The 25,769-nt window shown below is 35.8% G+C and overlaps 1 protein-coding gene across 3 annotated transcripts in view; it reads right to left on the bottom strand.

Moving 5' to 3' along the window:
* LOC133542124 (neuronal PAS domain-containing protein 3-like) overlaps positions 1-25,769 on the bottom strand; it is a 248,497-nt gene that overhangs the window by 208,085 nt on the left and 14,643 nt on the right. The gene's annotated exons all lie outside the window — the stretch shown is intronic.

Raw genomic sequence — 25,769 nt, 5'->3', positions numbered from 1 at the left:
GAGAAAAAGCGCTATATAAATATAATTCACTTCACTTCACTTCACACACACACACACACACACACACACACACACACACTTTCTTGTAGTTCATACCTTCTGGGGACATCTGAAAAATGCCTACTTCTTTAGCATCAGTCTTTCTAGATATATAAAGAAGTGTTTTTACAACATTAATAATATATACATACTATGCAAATATATAAAAGCTTGTTTTAAAAAATGAGTTGGAATTTCACAAGAAAAACGTAGAATTTTGGCAGTGTTAAAACAAAAGTCGTCATTTTACTCAAAATTTTACATGGAAAAACTGAACATTCGTGCAATATTATGATAAAAGTTGGAATTTTACGTAAACACACACACACACACACACACACACACACACACACACACGCTTTCTTGTAGTTCATACCTTCTGGGGACCTCTGAAAAATGCCTACTTTAGAATCAGTCTTTCTAGATATATAAAGAAGTGTGTTTACAAATTTAATAATATATACATACTATGCAAATATATAAAAGCTTGTTTTAAAAAATGAGTCGGAATTTCACAAGAAAAAGGTCATAATTTCACAAGAAAAACGTAGAATTTTGGCAGTGTTAAAACAAAAGTCGTCATTTTACTCAACGCAAATCAAAATTTTACTTGGAAAAACTGAACATTTGTGCAATATTATGATAAAAGTTGGAATTTTACGTAAACACACACACACACACACACACACACACACACGCTTTCTTGTAGTTCTGACCATCTGGGGACCTCTGAAAAATGCCTACCTCTTTAGGACCACCCTTTCTAGAAATATAAAGAAGTGGATTTACAACATTATTAATATATACATACTATGTAAATATAAAAAAAGCTTGTTGTGAAAAATGAGTTGGAATTTCACAAGAAAAACATAAAGTTTGGCAGTGTTATAGCAAAAGTTTATTTTACTCAACGCAAATCAAAATTTTAAATGGAAAAACTGAACATTTGTGCAATATTATGATAAAAGTTGGAATTTTACTCAATAACAGTTGCAATTTTACAAGAAAAACTGGAAATCTTGGCAATTTTCTGAAAAGATACATCATTTTACTAACATTGTAACAAAAGTCACAATTTTATAAGAAAACGTCAACATTTTGCATATATTATAATAATAATAATCTGAATTTTACTTGGCAAAATGATGACAAAAGTCATCATTTTACTCCAAAAACATGTCCCTAGTTTTACAAGAACAACAAAAAAATGGGTAATATTGTGATAAAAGTCTGAATCTTATACGACAAATGTCACCATTTTGCATTAAAAAGTAATATTTTTACAAAAAAGGTATTTTTTTTTACAAAGAAAGTCATATTTTTACAAAAAAAACTAACAATGTAACATAAAAAGTAATAATTTAACAAAAAAGGGAAGATTTTTACGAAAAAGTAATATTTTTAACAAAAAAATATGTTTACAAAAAAGTAATATTTTTACAAAAAAATTTAATATTTTAACAAAATACTAAAAAAGTAAAAAAAGTTTACAAAAAAAATGATTATTTTTACAAAAAAGTAATATTTATGCATAAAAAAGTAATATTTTTAATAAAATACGTAATATTTTTACAAAAAAAAAGTAATAATTTTATGAGAACATCTTACAATGTTACACGGCGCCAGTGGAGGTGACGCCACAGTTGCCAGGGTTACGGCTGTGCAGGCTCAGTACACACGGTGCCTCCTCAACAATTTGCTGTCATCACAGACATGCTGACAACAAAGTTGCTGTAGTATGACTGGTTGTAGTATCCCTTCTCCTCCCCCTCCTCTTACCTCCTCTTCAACCTTCCTCCCTCCTCTTCCTTCCTCTTCCTCTGCTGTCCTACTCCCTCATCCTTCGTCCTCCTCCATCCTCCCCCCCGGTCTTCCTTCCTCCTCTTACTTCCTCCTCCTCCGCCCACCTCCGCTGTCCTCCTCCTTCCTCTTCCGTCCTACTTCCTCATCCTTCCCCCTCCTCCACCCTCCTCTTCCCTTCTCCTCCCTCCTCTTCCTTCCTACCGCCCACCTCTGCCCTCCTCTTCCCCCTTCTCCTTCACGCTCCTCTGCCCTCCTCCTTCTCCCTTCTCTGCCCTCCTCTCCCCTTCTCCTCCTCCACCTTTCCCTTCCCCCTTCTCCTCCACTGACCTCCTCCTCCGTCCTCCTCTTCCCCCCTTCTCCTTCACCCTCCTCCTCCCCCACACTACTCCTTCTCCCTCCTCTGCCCTACTCTTACGCCTTCTCCTCCTCCGCCTTCCTTCTCCTTCTCTGCCCTCCTCTTCCTCCTCCTCTATCCTCCTCTTTCCCCCCTTTCCTCCTCCGCCCTCCTCTTCCCCCTTCTCCTTCACCCTCCTCCTCCTCCTCCATCGTCCTCCTTCTCCCTCCTCTGCCCTACTCTTCCCCCTTCTCCTCCTCCGCCCTCCTCTTCCCCCCCTTCTCCTCCTCTGCCCTTCTCCTCCTCTTCCTCTATCCTCTTCTTTCCCCCTTTCCTCCTCCGCCCTCCTCTTCCCAACTTCTCCTTCACCCTCCTCCTCTATCGTCCTCCTTCTCCCTCTTCTGCCCTACTCTTCCCCCTTCTCCTCCTCCGCCCTCCTTCTCCTCCACCGCCCTCCTTCCCCCCCCTTCTCCTTCACCCTCCGCCTTCCTCCTTCTCCCTCCTCTGCCCTCCTCTTCCCCCCTTCTCCTTCACTCTCCTCCTCCTCCGCCCTCTTCCTCCTCCATCGTCCTCCTTCTCCCTCCTCTGCCCTACTCTTCCCCCCTTCTCCTTCACCCTCCTCCTCCTCCGCCCTCCTCTTCCTCCTCTATCATCCTCCTTCTCCCTCCTCTGCCCTACTCTTCCCCCTTCTCCTCCACCGCCCTCCTTTACCCCCCTTCTCCTTCACCCTCCGCCTTCCTCCTTCTCCCTCCTCTGCCCTCCTCTTCCCCCCTTCTCCTTCACTCTCCTCCTCCTCCGCCCTCCTCTTCCTCCTCTATCGTCCTCCTTCTCCCTCCTTTGCCCTACTCTTCCCCCTTCTCCTCCTCCGCTCTCCTCTTCCCCCCTTCTCCTTCACCCTCCTCTGCCCAACTCTTCCCCCTTCTCCTCCTCCTTCTTCTCCTCCCTCCTCTTTCCCCCTTCTCCTCCTCCGCCCTCCTCTTCCCCCCTTCTCCTTCACCCTCCTCCTCCTCCTCCGCCCTCCTCCTCCCCCCCTCCACCTGCCAGTGAAAGTAGTCTGGTCCAGATGTCTGTGGAAGCCTCCAGAAATGTATCGGCAGCAGCTCAGCCAAGACGTCTGCGGAGGAGGAGGAGGAGGGCGGAGGAGGTGGAGGCAGATGACAGGTGGGATTGGAGGCCGGCGGGAGGGCGAAGATGAGGGATGAGCGAGGGCCGACATGAAAAGATGAACGACAGACTTTGTGGCCGAGACAAAGCGTCGCTGGGAGGATTGATTCACTTCCTGGTGGGCGTCGCCCGCCGTCATCCCTCAACACGGCGTGCAGACAAACAAGGACGCTCAGGGACTCAGGCTGCCTCGGGTTCTGCACATGCCAGGTGAACTCCACTTACAGGGGGGCCGTTTGACTCATTCCCGTGAGAATTCTGCAGCGTTAAGGGGAGGGACTATCCAGGACTAGCATAATACTGCATCATCTCTCACTCTTTATGACTCATCAGCTCTTTACTGCGTTCTTCACCCACACAAGATGAGGCAAAAGTTGTTTAACTACTATCAAAGTGGTTCCAACTGGGTTCTGGTTCAGTCACATTAGTTCTAAAGTTGTTTAACTACTATCAAAGTGGTTCCAACTAGGTTCTAGTTCAGCCAAATTGGTTATAAAGTTGTTTAACTACTATCAAAATGGTTTTAATTGAGTTGTAGTTCCGTCAAAGTGGTTATAAAGTTGGTTAACTACTATCAAAATGGTTCTAACTAGGTTCTAGTTCAGTCACATTGGTTTTAAAGTTGTTTAACTACTATCAAAGTGGTTTCCAACGAGGTTTTAGTTCAGTCAATGTGTTTCTAAAGTGGTTCTAAAGTGGTTCCAACTAGGTCCTAGGTCAGTCAAAGTAGTTCTTAAGTTGTTTAACTACTATCAAAATGGTTCTAATTGGGTACTAGTTTGGTCAAAGTGGTTCTAAAGTTCTTTACCTACTATCAAAGGGGTCCCAAATAACTTCTGGTTCAGTCAAAGTGGTTTTAAAGTGGTTCCAACTATTATCAAAGTGGTTTCCAACTAGTTTCTGGTTCAGTCAAAGTGATTCTTAAGCTGTTTAACTACTATCAAAGTGGTTTCCAACTAGGTTAAAGTTCAGTCAAAGTGGTTCTAAAGTGGTTCCAACTAGGTCCTAGTTCAGTCAAAGTAGTTCTTAAGTTGTTAAACTACCATCAAAATTGTTCGAACTAGTTTCTGGTTCAGCCAAATTGGTTATAAAGTTGTTTAACTACTATCAAAATGGTTTTAATTGAGTTGTAGTTCCGTCAAAGTGGTTATAAAGTTGGTTAACTACTATCAAAACGGTTCTAATTAGGTTCTAGTTCAGTCACATTGGTTTTAAAGTTGTTCAACTACTATCAAAGTGGTTTCCAACTAGTTTCTGGTTCAGTCAAAGTGGTTCTAAAGTTGTTTAACTACTATCAAAGTGGTTTCCAACGAGGTTTTAGTTCAGTCAATGTGTTTCTAAAGTGGTTCTAAAGTGGTTCCAACTAGGTCCTAGGTCAGTCAAAGTAGTTCTTAAGTTGTTTAACTACTATCAAAATGGTTCTAATTGGGTACTAGTTTGGTCAAAGTGGTTCTAAAGTTCTTTACCTACTATCAAAGGGGTCCCAAATAACTTCTGGTTCAGTCAAAGTGGTTTTAAAGTGGTTCCAACCATTATCAAAGTGGTTTCCAACTAGTTTCTGGTTCAGTCAAAGTGATTCTTAAGCTGTTTAACCACTATCAAAGTGGTTTCCAACTAGGTTAAAGTTCAGTCAAAGTGGTTCTAAAGTGGTTCCAACTAGGTCCTGTTCAGTCAAAGTAGTTCTTAAGTTGTTAAACTATTATCAAAATTGTTCTAACTAGTTTCTGGTTCGGCCAAAGTTGTTCTAAAGTTGTTTAACTACTATCAAAATGTTTTTAATTGAGTTCTAGTTCGGTCAAAGTGGTTCTAAAGTTGTTTACCTACTATCAAATGGGTCCCAACTCATTTCTGGTTCAGTTAAATTGGTTCTAAAGTTGTTTAACTAGCATCAAAATGGTTCTAATTGGGTTGTAGTTCGGTCAAAGTGGTTCTAAAGTTGTTTACCTACCATCAAAGGGGTCCCCACTCAATTCTGGTTCAGTTAAATTGGTTCTAAAGTTGGTTAACTAGCATCAAAATGGTTGTAATTGGGTTTTAGTTCAGTCACATTGGTTCTAAAGTGGTTTAACTAGTATCAAAATGGTTCTAATTGGGTTGTAGTTCGGTCAAAGTGGTTCTAAAGTTGTTTACCTACCATCAAAGGGGTCCCCACTCAATTCTGGTTCAGTTAAATTGGTTCTAAAGTTGGTTATCTACTATCAAAGTTGTTCCCACTAATTTCTGGTTCAGCCAAATTGGTTCTAAAGTTGTTTAACTAGCATCAAAATGGTTCTGATTGGGTTCTAGTTCGGTCAAAGTGGTTTCTAAAGTTATTTACCTACTATCAAAGGGGTCCCAACTAAATTCTGGTTCAGTTAAATTGGTTCTAAAGTTGTTTAACTAGTATCAAAATGGATCTAATTGGGTTCTATTTCGGTCAAAGTGGTTCTAAAGTTGTTTACCTACAATCAAAGGGGTCCCAACTAATTTCTGGTTCAGTTAAATTGGTTATAAAGTTGGTTAACTACTATCAAAGTTGTTCCAACTAGTTTCGGGTTCAGCCAAATTGGTTCTAAAGTTGTTTAACTAGCATCCAAATGGTTGTAATTGGGTTTTAGTTCAGTCACATTGGTTCTAAAGTTGTTCAACTACTATCAAAGGGGTTCTAACTAGGTTCGAGTTCAGTCACATTGGTTCTAAAGTTGTTCAACTACTATCAAAGGGGTTCCAACTAGGTTCGAGTTCAGTCAAAGTGGTACTAAAGTTGTTTAACTACTATCCAAGTGGTCCCATTTAGGTTTTAGTTCAGTAAAAGTGGTTCCTAAGTTATTTAACTCCCATCAAAGTGGTTCCAACTCAGTTCTGGTTCAGCTAAAGTAGTTCTAAAGTAGTTTAACAACAAATAGTGGTTTTAACTCAGTGCTTGTTCAGTCAAAGTGGTTCTAAAGTAGTTTAACCACAATTAAAGTGGTTTTAACTCAGTGCTAGTTCAGTCAAAGTGTTTTTAAAGTAGTTTAACCACAATTAAAGGGTTTTTAACTCAGTGCTTGTTCAGTCAAAGTGGTTCTAAAGTAGTTTAACAACAATTAAAGTGGTTCTCACTAGGCTCTAGTTCAGTCAGTGGTTCTAACATTTTTAGATAGATGGATGGATAGATAGATGGATGAATAGATAGATAGATAGATGGATAGATAGATAGATAGATAGATAGATAGATAGATAGATAGATAGATAGATAGATAGATAGATAGATAGTACTTCATTGATTCCTCCAGGAGAGTTCCTTCAGGAAAGTTAAAATGGTTTTAAAATATTAAAGTGGTTTTAAATTCAATCTACCTTCTATTCTACTTATTACTATTTATTTGTGTTGCCTAAAAATCTTTATTTAACCTTTTTAAACTTCTACTTACCTTCTTTTGACTTTGTATTTAATGTTTTATTCTTCCGTTCATATACTTTCCTTTTACCTGCTATCTTGTTTTGCCTTTTTCAACTTTATATTTACCTTTCAACCTTTTGATCTTTATTTGCCGTCTTTTGGCTTTTATTTACCTTTAATGTTACTTTGTTCTTTCACTTTTTATTGACGTTATTTGACCTTTTAACATATTTTATCTTCTTTTAACTCAATTTTACCTGTACATGTACACTCCCTCTTACATTTCATTTAGCTTTGTTTACCTTCTGTGTTTACTACTTTCAGCGACTTTAACCTTCTTTTATCATAGTTTATTTTCAGCGAGACACGTTAAACGATAAAATGCCGCAACAGAATACAAACTCAAGCTTTTTCCTCGTCCGATTAATCGTTGCAACTCTAGTCAATGCGGTATTTGTTCCCTGGATGTTGTTGAGATCTTGTGTTGTGTGATTAAAAAACTTAAAACATTAATTTAAAAAAAAATCATTAAATGAATGTTCTTGACCCAAAAAGAACGATCATCCACTTTTACCCTAATTTCAGGAAAAAACGTCTGCAAATATCATCAATGACAGGACTTAATATATTATGACAATCTTGGAAAATGACAGGACGTTAAAACATACCATAAAGTGACATTTTTTTAAATAACTCAAGGCTAGCTGTAATAGTTCATTTAAAATGTACTTAAAAATAATAAATACAATAATAATAATAATAATAACTAGAAAATTCCCGCGGTAATTTTGATGGGCCTGCTATCTGTGCCCCGGACCTCTCTGCCGGAGGTTGCCGGAAGCCTCCGTACTTATTAGATGTCTGAATCCGGGAGTTTTAGGTGGAAGTCTACGAAATAAGCCTCCGGGCTGGCCTAAAACTTTGACTGAACAAGTACCTAGTTAAAACCACTTAAATAGCTGTTAAACTACTGTAGAACCACTTTGACTGAACCAGAACCTGGTTAGAACCACTTTAATTGTTGTTTAACTACTTTTGAACCACTTTGACTGAACAAACATCTAGTTAAAATTACTTTAATGGCTATTAAACTACTCTAGAACCACTTTGACTGAACCAGCACCTGGTTAGAACCACTTTAATTGTTGTTTAACTTCTTTAAAACCACTTTGACTGAACAAGCACCTAGTTAAAACCATTTTAATAGCTATTAAACTACTCTAGAACCACTTTGACTGAACCAGCACCTGGTTAGAACCACTTTAATTGTTGTTTAACTACTTTAGAACCACTTTGACAGAACTATCACCTAGTTAAAACCATTTTAATAGCTATTAAACTACTATAGAACTACTTTGACTCAACCAGAACCTGGTTAGAACCACTTTAATTGTTGTTAAACTACTTTAAAACCACTTTGACTGAACAAGCACCTAGTTAAAACCACTAAAATAGCTGTTAAACTAGTCTAGAACCACTTTGACTAAACCAGAACCTGGTTAGAACCACTTTAATTGTTGTCTAACTACTTTAGAACCACTTTGACTGAACTATCACCTCGTTAAAATTACTTTAATAGTTGTTAGACTACTTTAGAACCACTTTGACAGAACTATCACCTAGTTAAAACCATTTTAATAGCTATTAAACTACTCTAGAACCACTTTGACTGAACCAGCACCTGGTTAGAACCACTTTAATTGTTGTTAAACTACTTTAAAACCACTTTGACTGAACAAGCACCTAGCTAAAACCACTTAAATAGCTGTTAAACTACTCTAGAACCACTTTGACTAAACCAGAACCTGGTTAGAACCACTTTAATTGTTGTTTAACTACTTTAGAACCACTTTGACTGAACAAGCACCTAGTTGAAATTACTTTAATAGTTGTTAGACTACTTTAGAACAACGTTGACTGAACTATCACCTAGTTAAAACCACTTTAACAGTTGTTAAACAACTTGAGAACCTCTTTGACTGACCTAGAACCTAGTCGGAACCCCTTTGATAGCAGTTAACCAACTGTAGAACCACTTTAGCGGAACCAGAACTGAGTTGGAAAGACTTTGATGGGCGTTAAACAACTTAAGACACACTTTGACTGAACTAGAACCTAGTTGGAACCCCTTTAATAGTAGTTAAACAACTTTAGAACCACTTTACCTGAACCAAACCCTAGTTGGAACCACTTGGATAGTAGTTAAACAACTTTAGTACCACTTTGACTGAACAACCACCTGATTAAAAACACGTTAACAGCTGTTAAACTAGTTTAGAACCACTTTGACTAAACAAGAACCTAGTTAGAACCACTTTGACAGTAGTTAGACTACTTTACAACCACTTTGACTGAACTATCACCTACGTAAAACCACTTTAACAGTTGTTAAACAACTTTAGAACCACTTTGACTGATCTAGAGCCTAGTTGGAACCACTTTGATGGAAGGTAAATACCTTAAGAACCACTTTGACTGAACTTGAACCTAAATGGAACCCCTTTAATAGTAGTTAACCAACTTTAGAACCACTTTACCTGAACCAAACCCTATTTGGAACCACTTGGATAGTAGTTAAGCAACTTTAGTACACTTTGAACTAGAACCTAGTTAGATCCACTTGGATAGTAGTTAAGCAAGTTTAGTACACTTTGAACTAGAACCTAGTTAGAACCACTTTGATGGTAATTAAACAACTTTAGAACCGCTTTGACTTAACTATAACCTAGTTGGAACTCCTTACATAGTAGTTACCCACCTTTAGAACCACTTTATCAGAACCAGTACTAAGTTGGAACCACATTGATGTGTGTTAAACAAGTTAAGAACCACTTTGACTGAACTACAACCTAGTCGGAACCCCTTTAATAGTAGTTAACTAACTTTAGAACCACTTTACCTGAACCAAAACCTAGTTGGAACCACTTAGATAGTAGTTAAACAACTTTAGTACCACTTTGAACTACAATCTAGTTAAAACCACTTTAATAGCTGTTAGACTACTTTAGAACCACTTTGACTGAACCCTAACCTGGTTAGAACCATATTAATTGCTGTTTACCTACTTTAGAACAACGTTGACTGAACTATCACCTAGTTAAAACCACTTTACCAGTTGTTAAACAACTTGAGAACAACTTTGACTGACCTAGAACCTAGTCGGAACCCCTTTGATAGCAGTTAACCAACTTTAGAACCACTTTAGCGGAACCAGAACTGAGTTGGAAACACTTTGATGGGCGTTAAACAACTTAAGACACACTTTGACAGAACTAGAACCTAGTTGGAACCCCTTTAATAGTACTTAAACAACTTTAGAACCACTTTACCTGAACCAAACCCTAGTTGGGACCACTTGGATAGTGGTTAAGCAACTTTAGTACCACTTTGAACTAGAACCTAGTTACAACCACTTTGATGGTAGTTAAACAACTTTAGAACCACTTTGACTGAACTAGAACCTAGTCGGAACCCCTTTAATAGTAGTTAAACAACTTTAGAACCACTTTACCTGAACAAAACCCTAGTTGTGACCACTTGGATAGTGGTTAAGCAACTTTAGTACCACTTTGAACTAGAACCTAGTTACAACCACTTTGATGGTAGTTAAACAACTTTAGAACCACTTTTACTGAACCAGAACTGACTTGGAACCACTTTGACTGAACTAAAAACTAGTTGGAACTCCTTACATAGTAGTTACCCAACTTTAGAACCACTTTAGCTGAACCTGAACAGAGTTGGAACCACTTTGATGGGAGTCAAACAATTTAAGAACCACTTTTACTGAACTACAACCTAGTTGTGACCACTTGGATAGTGGTTAAGCAACTTTAGTACCACTTTGAACTAGAACCTAGTCGGAACCCCTTTAATAGTAGTTAAACAACTTTAGAACCACTTTACCTGAACAAAACCCTAGTTGTGACCACTTGGATAGTGGTTAAGCAACTTTAGTACCACTTTGAACTAGAACCTAGTTACAACCACTTTGATGGTAGTTAAACAACTTTAGAACCACTTTTACTGAACCAGAACTGACTTGGAACCACTTTGACTGAACTAAAAACTAGTTGGAACTCCTTACATAGTAGTTACCCAACTTTAGAACCACTTTAGCTGAACCTGAACAGAGTTGGAACCACTTTGATGGGAGTCAAACAATTTAAGAACCACTTTTACTGAACTACAACCTAGTTGAAACTCCATACATAGTAGTTACCCAACTATAGAACCACTTTAGCTGAACCAGAACTGACTTGGAACCACTTTGATGGGAGTTAAACAACTTAAGAACCACTTTGACTGAACTAAAACCTAGTTGAAACTCCATACATAGTAGTTACCCAACTTTAGAACCACTTTGATGGGAGTTAAACAACTTAAGAACCACTTTGACTGAACTACAACCTAGTTGAAACTCCATACATAGTAGTTACCCAACTATAGAACCACTTTAGCTGAACCAGAACAGAGTTGGAACCACTTTGATGGGAGTTAAACAACTTAAGAACCACTTTGACTGAACTACAACCTAGTTGAAACTCCATACATAGTAGTTACCCAACTTTAGAACCACTTTAGCTGAACCAGAACTGAGTTGGAAGAACATTGATGTGTGTTAAACAACTTTAGAACCACTTTACCTGAACCAAAACCTAGTTGGGACCACCTGGGATAGTGGTTAAATAACTTTGGTACCACTTTTACTGAACAAGAACCTAGTTAGAACCACTTTGACAGTAGTTAGACTACTTAAGAACCACTTTGATTGAACTATCACCTACTTAAAACCGCTTTAACAGTTGTTAAACAAGTTAAGAACCACTTTGACTGAACTAGAGTCTAGTTGGAACCACTTTTGAGAGTAGTTAGTCAACTTTAGAACCACTCATTGCTAAGCTTGTTGACTAACTTGATAGTTGATTAATTGTTAAGTTAGTCGACTAATCGTTAAGATAGTTGATTAATTGTTAAGGTAACCAACTAATCGTTAAGATAATTGACTATACGTTAAGATAGTTTACCAATTGTTGTGAATAATCTTTAAAATAGTCGACTATTAAGTGAGATAGTTTAGGAATTGTTAACATAGTCGACTAATCATTGGGATAGTTGATTAATTGTTAAGGTAGTCCAATAATTGTTGACAGTTGACTAATCGCTAAACTAGTAGAATAATCGCTAAATTAGTTGATTAATTGTTAAGCTAGTCGACTAATCATTAAGATAGTTAATTGTTAAGGTAGTCAACTAATCGTTATGATATTTGATAAGCCGTTAAAATAGATGACTAATTATTAAGATATTTCACTAATTGAGTCGATAGTCTACAAATTGTTAAGACTAATCGTTAAAATAAATGAGTATTCGTTAAGATAATTTACAAAATTTTGAGAATATTCTTTAGAATAGTCGACTATTCGCTGAGATAGTTTAGAAATTGTTAACAGTCGACTAATTGTTAGGATAGTTGATTATTGTTAAGGTAGTCAAATAATTGTTGAGACAGTCGAGTAATCAATAAGATTAAGTCAACTAAATGTTAAGACTAATCTTTAAGTTAATTGACTATTCGTTAAGATAGTTTTGTAATTGTTAAGATAGTCGAATAATCGTTAAGATAGTTTATTAATTGTTGAGACGGTCGAATAATTGTTGGGACAGTCGACTAATCGCTAAGCTATTTGACTAATTGATTAGATAGTTGATTAATTGTTAAGCTAGTCGACTAATCGTTAAGATAGTTGATTAATTGTTAAGGTAGCTACCTACTCGTTAAGATAATTGACTATACGTTGGGATAGTTTACTAATTGCTGAGAATAATCTTTAAAATAGTCGACTATTCGCTGAGATAGTTTAGGAATTGTTAACGTAGTCGACTAATCATTGGGATAGTTGATTAATTGTTAAGGTAGTCCAATAATTGTTGAGACAGTCGACTAATCGCTAAGCTAGTCGAATAATTGCTAGGATAGTTGATTAATTGTTAAGTTAGCCAACTAATTCTTAAGATAATTGACAATTCGTTAAGATAGTTTACTAATTTTTGAGAATAATCTTAAAAATAGTCAACTATTTGGTGAGATGGTTTAGGAATTGTTAACAGTCGACTAATCGTTGGGATAGTTGATTGTTAAGGTAGTCGAATAGTTGTTGAGACAGTCAAATAATCGCTAAGCTAGTTGAATAACTGTTAAGATAGTTGATTAATTGTTAAGGTAGTCAACTAATCGTTAAGATATTTGATAAACTGTTAAGATAGTTGACTAATCATTAAGGTATTGACTACCTGTTTAGTCTACACATTGTTAGGACTAATCTTTATGATAATTGACTATTGGTTAAGATAGTTTTCGAATTGTTGAGAATAATCTTTAAAATAGTCGACTATTTGCTGAAATAGTTTAGGAATTGTTAACACAGTCGACTCATCGTTAAGACAGTTGATTAATTGTTAAGGTAGTCGAATAATTGTTGAGACAGTTGACTAATCAATAAGATTAAGTCAACATAATGTTAAGACTAATCTTTAGGTCAATTGACTGTTTTTAAAGATAGTTTACTAATTGTTGATATACATCTTTAAAATAGTCGACTATTCTTTAAGATAGTTAAAGAATTGCTAACATAGTTGACTAATCATTGGGATAGTTGATTAATTGTTAAGGTAGTCAAATAATTGTTGAGACAGTCGAGTAATCGCTAGGCTAGTTAAAGAATCACTAAGATAGTTGATTAATTGTCAAGCTAGTCGACTCATTGTTAAGATAGTTAATTAACTGTTAAGGTAGTCAACCAATTGTTAAGATATTTGATAAACTGTTAAGATAGTTGACTAATCATTAAGGTATTTGACTAATTGTTTAGTCTACAAACTGTTAAGACTAATCGTTAAAATAATTGAGTATTCGTTAAAATAGTTTACTAAATGTTGGGAATGATCTTTAAAATAGTTGACTATTCGCTGAGATAGTTTAAGAATTGTTAACATAGTCGACTAATTGTTAAAATAATCGAGTGTTCGTTAAGAGAGTTTACTAATTGTTGAGAATAATATTTAAAATAGTCGACTATTCGCTGAGATAAATTAGGAAATGTTAACAAACTCGATTAATCATTGGGATAGTTGAATAATTGTTAAGGTAGTCAAATAATTGTTGAGACAGTCGACTAATCGCTAATCTAGTTGACTAATCGCTAAGCTAGTTGAATAATTGCTAGGATAGTTGATTGTTAAGCGAGTCGACTAATCATTAAGATAGTTGATAAACCGTTAGGCTAGTTGACTAATCATTAAGGTACTTGACTAATTTTTTAGTCTACAAATTGTGAAGACTAATCCGTAGAATAATTGACTATTCTTTAAGATAGTTTACTAATTGTTGTGAATAATTTTTAAAATAGTCGACTATTCGCTGAGATAGTTTAGGAATTGTAAACATAGTCAACTAATAATTAGGCTAGTTGATTAATTGTTAAGGTAACGAATAATTGTTGAGATAGTCGACTAAACGCTAAGCTAGTTGACTAATCGCTAAGATAGTTGACTAATTGCTAAACTGGTTGATTAGTTACTAAGATAGTTGATTAATCGCTAAGATACTTGATTAATCGCTATGCTAGTTGACTTATTGCCAAGATATTTGGCAATAAGTAATTGTTGAGAATAATCTTTAAAATAGTCGACTATTCGCTGAGATAAATTAGGAAATGTTAAACTCGACTAATCATTGGGATAGTTGAATAATTGTTAAGGTAGTCAAATAATTGTTGAGACGGTCGACTAATCATTAATCTAGTTGACTAATCGCTAAGCTAGTTGAATAATTGCTAGGATAGTTGATTAATTGTTAAGCGAGTCGACTCATCGTTAAGATAGTTGATTAATTGCTAAGGTAGTCGACTAATCATTAAGATAGTTGGTAAACCGTTAGGATAGTTGGCTAATCATTAAGGTACTTTAATCTACAAATTGTTAAGATCAATCGGTAAAATAATTGACTATTCTTTAAGATAGTTTACTAATTGTTGTGAATAATTTTTAAAATAGTCAACTATTCGCTGAGATAAATTAGGAATTGTAAACATAGTCGACTAATCATTAGGCTACTTGATTAATTGTTAAGGTAACGAATAATTGTTGAGATAGTCGACTAATCGCTAAGATAGTTGATAAACCGTTAGGATAGTTGACTAATCATTAAGGTACTTTAGTCTACAAATTGTTAAGACCAATCGGTAAAATAATTGACTATTCTTTAAGATAGTTTACTAATTGTTGTGAATAATTTTTAAAATAGTCAACTATTCGCTGAGATAGTTTAGGAATTGTAAACATAGTTGACTAATCACTAGGCTAGTTTATTAATTGTTAAGGTAACGAATAATTGTTGAGATAGTCGACTAATCGCTAAGATAGTTGACTAATTGCTAAGCTGGTTGATTAGTTGCTAAGATAGTTCATTAATCGCTAAGATACTTGATTAATCGCTAAGCTAGTTGACTTATTGCCAAGATAGTTGATTAATAGCTAAGTTAGTTGACTTATCGCTAAGATAGTGGATTAATCGCTAAGATAGTTGACTTATCGCTAAGCTAGTTGAATAATTGCTAGGATAGTTGATTAACTGTTAAGCGAGTCGACTAATCATTAAGATAGTTGATAAACCGTTAGGATAGTTGACTAATCATTAAGGTACTTGACTAATTGATTAGTCTACAAATTGTTAAGACTAATCGGTAAAATAATTGACTATTCTTTAAGATAGTTTACTAATTGTTGTGAATAATTTTTAAAATAGTCGACTATTCGCTGAGATAGTTTTGGAATTGTAAACATAGTCGACTAATCATTAGGCTAGTTGATTAATTGGTAAGGTAACAAATAATTGTTGAGATAGTCGACTAATCGCTAAACTAGTTGACTAATCGCTAAGATAATTGATTAATTGGTTGATTAGTTGCTAAGATAGTTTATTAATCGCTAAGATACTTGATTAAACGCTAAGCTAGTTGACTTATTGCCAAGATAGTTGATTAATTGCTAAGATAGTTGACTTATCCCTAAGATAGTTGTTTAATCGCTAAGTTAGTTGACTAACAGCTGAGATAGTTGATTAATCTCTAAGCTAGCTGACTTATCGCTAAGATAGTTGACTTATTGCTAAGATAGTTGACTTATCGCTAATATAGTTAATCGATACGATAGTTGATTAATCGCTAAGCTAGCTGACTTATCGCTAAGATAGTTGACTTATTGCTAAGATAGTTGACTTATCGCTAAAATAGTTGATTAATCGCTAAGATAGTTGACTTATCGCTAAGATAGTTGATTAATCGCTAAGATAGTTGACTTATCGCTAAGATAATTACTCGCTAATCTAGTTGACTTATCGCTAAGATAGTTAATTAATCGCTAATCTAGTTGACTTATCGCTAATATAGTTAATAAATCGCTACGATAGTTGATTAATCGCTAAGATAGTTGACTTATCCCTAAGATAGTTGTTTGATAGCTGAGTTAGTTGACTAATAGCTGAGATAGTTGATTAATCGCTAAGCTAGCTGACTTATCGCTAAGATAGTTGACTTATTGCTAAGATAGTTGACTTATCGCTAAAATAGTTGATTAATCGCTAAGATAGTTGACTTATCGCTAAGATAGTTGATTAATCGCTAAGATAGTTGACTTATTGCTAAGATAGTTGATTAATCGCTAATCTAGTTGACTTATCGCTAAGATAGGTAATTAATCGCTACGATAGATGATTAATAGCTAAGATAGTTGACTTATCGCTAAGATAGTTGATTAATCGCTAAAATAGTTGATTTATTGCTACGATAGTTAATTAATCGCTAATCTAGTTGACTTATCGCTAAGTTAATTACTCGCTAATCTAGATGACTTATCGCTAAAATAGGTAATTAATCGCTACGATAGATGATTAATAGCTAAGATAGTTGACTTATCGCTAAGATAGTTGATTAATCGCTGAAATAGTTGATTTATTGCTACGATAGTTAATTAATCGCTAATCTAGTTGACTTATCGCTATGATAGTTGTTTAATAGCTAAGTTAGTTGACTAACAGCTGAGATAGTTGATTAATTTCAAAGCTAGCTGACTTATCGCTAAGATAGTTGACTTATTGCGAAGATAGTTGACTTATCGCTAATATAGTTAATTAATCGCTACGATAGTTGACTTATCCCTAAGATAGTTGTTTAATAGCTGAGTTAGTTGACTAATAGCTGAGATAGTTGATTAATCGCTAAGCTAGCTGACTTATCGCTAAGATAGTTGACTTATTGCTAAGATAGTTGACTTATCGCTAAGATAGTTGACTTATCGCTAAGATAGTTGATTAATCGCTAAGATAGTTGACTTATCGCTAAGATAGTTGACTTATCGCTAAGATAGTTGATTAATCGCTAAGATAGTTGACTTATCGCTAAGATAATTACTCGCTAATCTAGTTGACTTATCGCTAAGATAGTTAATTAATCGCTAATCTAGTTGACTTATCGCTAATATAGTTAATAAATCGCTACGATAGTTGATTAATCGCTAAGATAGTTGACTTATCCCTAAGATAGTTGTTTGATAGCTGAGTTAGTTGACTAATAGCTGAGATAGTTGATTAATCGCTAAGCTAGCTGACTTATCGCTAAGATAGTTGACTTATTGCTAAGATAGTTGACTTATCGCTAAAATAGTTGATTAATCGCTAAGATATTTGACTTATCGCTAAGATAATTACTCGCTAATCTAGTTGACTTATCGCTAAAATAGGTAATTAATCGCTACGATAGATGATTAATAGCTAAGATAGTTGACTTATCGCTAATATAGTTGACTTATCGCTAAGATAGTTGATTAATCGCTAAAATAGTTGATTTATTGCTACGATAGTTAATTAATCGCTAATCTAGTTGACTTATCGCTAAGATAGGTAATTAATCGCTACGATGGATGATTAATAGCTAAGATTGTTGACTAATCGTTAAGCTAGTTGACTTATCGCTAAGCTAGTTGACTTATTGCTAAACTAGTTGACTTATTGCTAAACTAGTTGACTTATCGCTACGATAGATGATTAATAGCTAAGATAGTTGACTAATCGCTAAGATTGTTGACTAATCGTTAAGCTAGTTGACTTATCGCTAAGCTAGTTGACTTATTGCTAAACTAGTTGACTTATCGCTACGATAGATGATTAATAGCTAAGATAGTTGACTTATCGCTAAGATAGTTGACTTATCGCTAAAATAGTTGATTAATCGCTAAGATAGTTGACTTATCGCTAAGATAGTTGATTAATCGCTAAGATAGTTGATTTATCGCTACGATAGTTAATTAATCGCTAATCTAGTTGACTTATCGCTAAGATAGGTAATTAATCGCTACGATAGATGATTAATCGCTAAGCTAGCTGACTTATCGCTAAGATAGTTGACTTATCGCTAAGATAGTTGATTAATCGCTAAAATAGTTGATTTATTGCTACGATAGTTAATTAATCGCTAATCTAGTTGACTTATCGCTAAGATAGGTAATTAATCGCTACGATGGATGATTAATAGCTAAGATTGTTGACTAATCGTTAAGCTAGTTGACTTATCGCTAAGCTAGTTGACTTATTGCTAAGCTAGTTGACTTATTGCTAAACTAGTTGACTTATTGCTACGATAGATGATTAATAGCTAAGATAGTTGACTAATCGCTAAGATTGTTGACTAATCGTTAAGCTAGTTGACTTATTGCTAAACTAGTTGACTTATTGCTAAACTAGTTGACTTATTGCTAAACTAGTTGACTTATCGCTATGATAGATGATTAATAGCTAAGATAGTTGACTTATCGCTAAGATAGTTGACTTATCGCTAAGATAGTTGATTAATCGCTAAAATAGTTGATTTATTGCTACGATAGTTAATTAATCGCTAATCTAGTTGACTTATCGCTAAGATAGGTAATTAATCGCTACGATGGATGATTAATAGCTAAGATTGTTGACTAATCGTTAAGCTAGTTGACTTATCGCTAAGCTAGTTGACTTATTGCTAAACTAGTTGACTTATTGCTAAGCTAGTTGACTTATTGCTACGATAGATGATTAATAGCTAAGATAGTTGACTAATCGCTAAGATTGTTGACTAATCGTTAAGCTAGTTGACTTATCGCTAAGCTAGTTGACTTATTGCTAAGCTAGTCGGCTGTAGTCCTCGTGTGATGAATCCGCCGCCGTGTTGTCACGCTTCTGGACGGCGGCCATCTTTGAGGCAGCGAGCAGGTGTCGCCTCGTTAAAGTGCAGCACATAAAAGAGGGGGGGGGTAGTGGGGGGGGGGGGGCGGATGCGTCCTCAGCCAGCCGGAACAAAATGATCCACGGCGCGGCGGTAACGACAGATGTCGGTGTCGAGGCTACGCCGCGTAAAAATCAAAAGGTCCGCGTGTCAGAAGGCGGCGTGCGCCTGACTAACTCTGTCACCTGCTGCACGCCTCACTCCTTCACCGCCGCCATCTTGGACGACGTTTTGGCACCAAAAACCAATACATAAAGATGAGGAGTAAACTCCACCGGCCCGCCAGAGAGTAAGAAGACCTCGCACATCAGTACTACCACGGGTGTCTGTTCCTGCTAGCATGTAGGCTAGCTGGCGCTTAGCATGCTAGCTTCTTCTCCGGGATGTGAGCAGGGTAAGCGCGACATCGTCAAAGTGTGATTAGCAATCACGGTTTTTAACGATCGTTGACTAATCATTAAGGCATTTGGCTAGTTCTTTAGATAGTAATTGACTAATTGTTTTACATAGTTTACTAATTTATGAGACTAATCTTTTAAATAGTCGACTATTCGCTTTAGATAGTTTAGGAATTCTTAACATAGTTGACTAATTGCTACGATAGCTGATTGTTAAGGTAGTCAAATAATTGTTGGGACAGTCGACTAATCGCTAAGCTATTTGACTAATCGATAAGATAGTTGATTGTTGTTAAGCTAGTCAACTAATCACTTAGATGGTTGTTTAATTGTTAAGCTAGTCGACTAATCGTTAAGCCAGTCGACCAATCAATATTATAGCCGACTAATCGTTAAGCTAGTCAACAATATGGTCGACTAATCGTTAAGCTAGTCGACCAATCGACAAGGTAGTTGACTAATCGTTAAGCTCGTCAACCAATCAACAAGATAGTCGACTAACCGTTAAGCTCATCGACCAATCGGCAAGATAGTCAACTTATCATTAAGATAGTCAACCAATCGACAAGATAGTCGACTTATCATTAAGATAGTCAACCAATCGACAAGATAGTCGACTTATCATTAAGATAGTCAACCAATCGACAAGATAGTCGACTTATCATTAAGATAGTCAACCAATCGACAAGATAGTCGACTAATCGTTAAGCTAGCTGATGAACACACAAGATAGTAGAATAATCATAGAGATAGTCAACTAATCGACAAGATAGGCGACTAATCGTTAAGCTAGTCGACCAATCAACAAGATAGTCGACTAATTGTTAAGCTAGTCGACCAATCGACAAGATGGTCGACTAATAATTAAACTAGTCGACCAATCGACAAGATAGTCAAATAATTGTTAAGCTAACCAACAATTCACAAAATAGACGACTAATCGTTAATCTAGTTAACCAATCAACAAGATAGTCGACAAATTGATAAGCTAGTCGACCAATCGACAAAATAGTCAAATAATCGTTAAGCTACCCGACCAATTGACAAAACAGACGACTAATCGTTAAGCTAGTTAACCACTCAACCAGATAGTCAACTAATCGTTAGGTTAGTCCACTAATCGTTAAGCTAGTCAACCAATCGACAAAGTAGTCGATTAATCGTTAAGCTAGCCAAACAATCAACAAGATCGTCTACTAATTGTTAAGCTAGGCGACCAATCGACAAGATAGTCAACTAACCGTTAAGCTAGTCGACCAATTGACAAGACAGTCGACTAATCGTTAAGTCAGTCGACCAATAGACAAGATGGTCGACTAATCGTTACACTTGTCGACCAATCGTTAAGCTAGTCAATTAATCGTTAAGCTGGTCAACCAATCGACAAGGCAATCGACTAATTGTTAAGTTAGCCAGCCAATCGACAAGATAGTCAATTAATCGTTAAGCTGGTCAACCAATCGACAAGGCAATCGACTAATCGTTAAGTTAGCCAGCCAATTGACAAGATTGTTGACTAATCATTAAGCTAGTCGACCAATCGACAAGATAGTCCACTAATCGTTAAGCTAGTCGACCAATCGACAAGACAGTCGACTAATCGTTAAGTCAGTCGACCAATCGACAAGATAATCAACTAATCGTTAAGTCAGTCGACCAATAGACAAGATGGTCGACTAATCGTTACACTTGTCGACCAATCGTTAAGCTAGTCAATTAATCGTTAAGCTGGTCAACCAATCGACAAGGCAATCGACTAATCGTTAAGTTAGCCAGCCAATCGACAAGATAGTCAATTAATCGTTAAGCTGGTCAACCAATCGACAAGGCAATCGACTAATCGTTAAGTTAGCCAGCCAATTGACAAGATTGTTGACTAATCATTAAGCTAGTCGACCAATCGACAAGATAGTCCACTAATCGTTAAGCTTGTCGACCAATCAACAAGATAGTCCACTAATCATTAAGTCAGTCGACCAATCGACAAGATAGTCAAGTAATTGTTAAGCTAGCCGACCTATCGACAAAATAGTCGACTAATTGTTAAGTTAGCCGACCAATTGACAAGATAGTCGACTAATCGTTAAAATAATCGAACAAATGACACGACAGTCGACTAATCGTTAAGCTAGTCGACCAAATAAAAATGCCAACTACTCATTCATCTAGTAGACCAACTGTTAGTGTAGTTGACTAATCGTTAAGAGAATCGAATCGACCAATCGTTTGGATTAATTACACCATGATGTCATCAGGTGCACACCCCCCCCCTAACAACTAATAAACTACTGAAGGTGAAAGTTGGACCAATCAGAGCGCAGAATGACTGAGGATGTTTGACCAATCAGGCAGCAGGTAACACATCCTGGTGGACACCTCCTACACAACAACATACAACATACAACAACACAAACATACAACAACACAAACAAGCAACAACACGGACACAAACATCACACACCACAGCATGCAAAAACACAAACATTCAACAACACAACGCAAAAATGCGACAACACAACCATCCAACCACACAACATAATCATGCAACAACACAACACAAACGTCCAACAACACAAAATAAACATTTGATAACAAAAACAAAATTCCAACAACAGAACAAAAACATTCAACAACACAACATAATCATGCAGCAACAAAACATAAACATCCAACAACACAACATAAACATTTGACAACACAAAACAAACATCCAGCAGCACAACACAAACATTCAACAACACAGCACAAAAATGCAACTCAATGCAAACATCCAACAACACAACACAAAAATGCAACAACACAAACATCAAAACGCACAACACAAAAATGCAACACAATGCAAACATCCAACAAAACAACACAAAAATGAAACAAAATGCAACCATTTAACAACACACCACAAAAATGCAACACAATGGAAACATTCAACAACACAACACAAAAATGCAACACAATGGAAACATTCAACACCACAACACAAAAATGCAACAACACAAACATCCAACACCACAACACAAAAATGCAACAACACAAACATCCAACCGCACAACACAAAAATGCAACACAATGCAAACATCCAACAAAACAACACAAAAATGCAACACAATGCAACCATCCAACAACACAACACAAAAATGCAACACAATGCAACCATCCAACAACACACCACAAAAATGCAACGCAATGCAAACATCCAACAACACAACACAAAAATGCAACACAATGGAAACATTCAACAACACAACACAAAAATGCAACACAATGCAAACATCCGACAACACAACCATCAAACAACACAAACATCCAACAACATAGCATGCAAAAACACCAAAAACCATCCAACAACACAAAAATGAAACAACACCACACAAACATTCAACACAACACAACGTAAACATCCAACAACGCAACACAATCATCCAAGAACACAGCATGCAAAAACACAAACATCCAACAACACAACACAAAGATGCAACAACACTAACATCCAACGACACAACACAAAAATGCAACACAATGAAACCATCTAACAACACAAACATCCAAAAACACAGCATGCAATAACACCAAAAACCATCCAACAACACAAAAATTAAACAACACAAACATCCAACAACATAAATATGACAAACATGAAACAACACAACACAAACATCCAATAACACAACAAAAACATCCAACAACACAATGCAAATATTCATCAACATAAATATGACAAATATTAAACAGCACAGATATCCAACAACACAACCATCCAACAACATAAATATGACAAACATGGAACAACACAACACAAACATCCAACAACATAAATATGACAAACATGAAGCAACACAACACAAACATCCAATAACACAACACAAACATCCAACAACATAAATATGACAAACATGAAGCAACGCAACACAAACATCCAATAACACAACACAAACATCCAACAACATAAATATGACAAACATGAAACAACACAACACAAACATCCAACAACACAACAAAAACATCCAACAACACAATGCAAATATTCATCAACATAAATATGACAAATATTAAACATCACAAATATCCAACAACACAACAACATAAATATTACAAACATGGAACAACACAACACAAACATCCAATAACACAACACAAACATCCAACAACATAAATATGACAAACATGAAACAACACAACACAAACATCCAACAACACAACAAAAACATCCAACAACACAACCATCCAACAACATAAATATGACAAACATGAAACAACACAACACAAACATCCAATAACACAACAAAAACATCCAACAACACAATGCAAATATTCATCAACATAAATATGACAAATATTAAACAGCACAGATATCCAACAACACAACCATCCAACAACATAAATATGACAAACATGGAACAACACAACACAAACATCCAACAACATAAATATGACAAACATGAAGCAACACAACACAAACATCCAATAACACAACACAAACATCCAACAACATAAATATGACAAACATGAAACAACACAACACAAACATCCAACAACACAACAAAAACATCCAACAACACAATGCAAATATTCATCAACATAAATATGACAAATATTAAACATCACAAATATCCAACAACACAACAACATAAATATGACAAACATGGAACAACACAACACAAACATCCAATAACACAACACAAACATCCAACAACATAAATATGACAAACATGAAACAACACAACACAAACATTCAACAACACAACAAAAACATCCAACAACACAACCATCCAACAACATAAATATGACAAACATGGAACAACACAACACAAACATCCAATAACACAACACAAACATCCAACAACATAAATATGACAAACATGAAACAACACAACACAAACATCCAATAACACAACAAAAACATCCAACAACACAATGCAAATATTCATCAACATAAATATGACAAATATTAAACATCACAAATATCCAACAACACAACCATCCAACAACATAAATATGACAAACATGGAACAACACAAACATCCAACAACATAAACATGACAAACATGAAACAACGCAACACAAACATCCAATAACACAACACAAACATCCAACAACATAAATATGACAAACATGAAACAACACAACACAAACATCCAATAACACAATACAAACATCCAACAACATAAACATGACAAACATGAAACAACACAACACAAACATCCAATAACACAACACAACCATCCAACAACATAAATATGACAAACATGAAACAACACAACACAAACATCCAATAACACAACAAAAACATCCAACAACATAAACATGACAAACATGAAACAACACATAACAAACATCCAATAACACAACACAACCATCCAACAACATAAATATGACAAACATGAAACAACACAACACAACCATCCAACAACATAAATATGACAAACATAAAACAACACAACACAAACATCCAATAACACAACAAAAACATCCAACAACATAAATATGACAAACATAAAACAACACAACAACCAGTGTGTACTTTGAATGGTCTGACAGCAAAAATCACTAACACAACAGGAAGTACTGACACTCAGATACTACACACATGTAGTACACAGTGAACATAAACTATGAGTACACACATGTAGTACACAGTGTACATAAACTATAAGTACACACATGTAGTACACAGTGTACATAAACTATGAGTACACACATGTAGTACACAGTGTACATAAACTATGAGTACACACATGTAGTACACAGTGTACATAAACTATGAGTACACACATGTAGTACACAGTGTACATAAACTATGAGTACATACATGTAGTACACAGTGTAATTATTGAAGTATTCCATTTGAGACGTGTCAGCAACAAGTATCACATTAGTAATAATAATTATAATGATAATAACAACGATAATAATAATAATTATAATAATAAAATAATAACAACAACAACAATAATAACAATAATAATAAAAGCAATAAAAAACAACAGCAACGTTAATAACAATAATAATGATAATAATAATAAAACTCAATAAATCATGTGTAAACATTTATTTCTAAATATTGCGGCTGAAATAAAAATGTGAAAAAAATCCTACATTATGTAATAATACAAATATCAATAATCAATAAATCAATAATCCATCAACCAATAATCAATCAATCAATAAAAGTGCAGCAACAATCAGTCAAGTCACGTGACCTCTACTCATGGGCGCATTCACGTGCCCGCGCACTCCAAACTTGACACACACACACACACACACACACACGCACGCGCGCACGCGACTCTCGCTCATCCCCGCCTGCAGCAATGTGCAAAAGGCTCGCGCGCGCGCACACGCACGACACAGTCACATGCACG

The sequence above is a fragment of the Nerophis ophidion genome, linkage group LG24 (assembly GCF_033978795.1).
Source record: "Nerophis ophidion isolate RoL-2023_Sa linkage group LG24, RoL_Noph_v1.0, whole genome shotgun sequence".
Classification (NCBI taxonomy): Eukaryota; Metazoa; Chordata; class Actinopteri; order Syngnathiformes; family Syngnathidae; genus Nerophis; species Nerophis ophidion.
The sequence above is the reverse complement of the archived record's forward strand: the minus strand, read 5'-3'. Positions and strand labels throughout refer to the sequence as shown.